The following is a 1,701-nucleotide window of genomic DNA, read 5'->3' as shown; positions in this document are numbered from 1 at the left end:
TTTTTTTTTTTTTTTTTTTTTTTTTTTTTTTTTTATTCAAGTGAAGAGTTGACCATGTTTGCCTGTGAACCACAAGATTTTGATGATTGAGGAAAAGAATGACATTGACTTGAAATGGATCTTCCATGTCTAAATTAGGAGAAGATGTTCCAAGGAGAACGGAAACGAGTCTATCAATCGATCGAATCAATTTCGTTTCGACAGACCAAGAAATGATGTCTGCAATTTGTTATGAGAAGCATTGATAAGGAATCGTTACAAGGGAAGTAAGATTCAGATTATCTTGTTGATCGAATATCTCGAGGCAAGAATACTTGTTTGAAATTCAAATCACTCGACAAGTAAAATCGATCATGTCTAGCTTGAATGATTATAAACATACCACTTAAACTAGATAGAACCTTTTATGACTTTATATAGCCTCAAGCTTAGACCTTACGCCAGACATTTTAAGAGTAAATAAATAAAAGTAAATAAAAGTCTTAAAATACATTAAAGAAATATAATAACTCTAAATTATCATTCATCTAAAATTTGTAACCATCGAAGAATAATGAAGTTATTCTTCTTTAATTTGACTGAATTGCAACGTCTTGTGATAATTTGAACAACATTTTCTTTCCATATTTCTTGAAGTTTATATTGCATGATTGATGTCTTGGTTCATATTAAGCGCATATTGGCTAAAGATTATTTCGAACAGCCTGTCCTTCACTTTAATGAGACTAATGCACCATTAGTATCACAATGAAAGTTGAACATGTTATTACAAGACGTAACATTGAATAAGATCGGGAAGTTGAAGAAGCTATTGAAAATCATAAATTAAGAGCGGCGGATGAAGTTTACTTGTAATTTTCTTGATTTCAAACCAATTATTTCAATCGACATTAATTGGGTAGCTTGAACTGTTTTAAAATACTTATAAATTAAAGATATCTACAGAGTAGTGACGAGGAAGCCTTTTCCATTCTCGTCCTTGCCCCTGATTATAAACAAAGGTGTTTTTAAGATCTCGACCCTAGTAAGAAAGAAAATCGAGCAAAAAAAAAAAAATTTTTGAGCAACCTCTCGAGGTGAAGAATAGATATTTCTACTATAAATAAAGGTGTTCTCTCGAGTTCTCGACCCTAGTAAGAAAATTGAGCAAAAAAAATAACTGAGTATTCTCGGAAGGTGAATAGATATCTCTACTATAAATAAAGGTATTTTCGAGTTCTCGACGCTAATAAAAAAAAATCGAGCAAAAAGGCTTACATTCAATTAAGATTCTTTTGCTGCCTTCGATCGTTCTATGGTCAGGAATCGGTGCACGTTACGACACGATATTAGGTATGAATAGGGGTTTAGGAGGAAAAAGAGGAGTAAAAAAGGTTAGATGGATTAGGTGGATGTGGGACATGAAACACTAAAGGCTATTGCCTGCCTAGTGGCCACCAACATGGCTCAATCATCCACGTGCATATGTCCCACTCTATGAGCCGGTTAACAATGGTGCTTCATTGCTTGGTTTTCAGATTTACTTATATGGATATGTTTCGTTGGCTTGGTTCGGTTTCGGTTTACTTTTTCTAACCATGAAAATCGAAAACGACTTATTTATATGATATGTCGGGTCGGTTTCACTTAGGGTTTATCCAATTTTTAATTAGAAAATGTTGAAATTTTCGTGGTTACAAGAACGTTAGAATATAGTTTTGA

The sequence above is a fragment of the Cucurbita pepo genome, chromosome LG02, assembly GCF_002806865.2.
Source record: "Cucurbita pepo subsp. pepo cultivar mu-cu-16 chromosome LG02, ASM280686v2, whole genome shotgun sequence".
In the NCBI taxonomy this organism is placed as follows: Eukaryota; Viridiplantae; Streptophyta; class Magnoliopsida; order Cucurbitales; family Cucurbitaceae; genus Cucurbita; species Cucurbita pepo.
The sequence above is the reverse complement of the archived record's forward strand: the minus strand, read 5'-3'. Positions refer to the sequence as shown.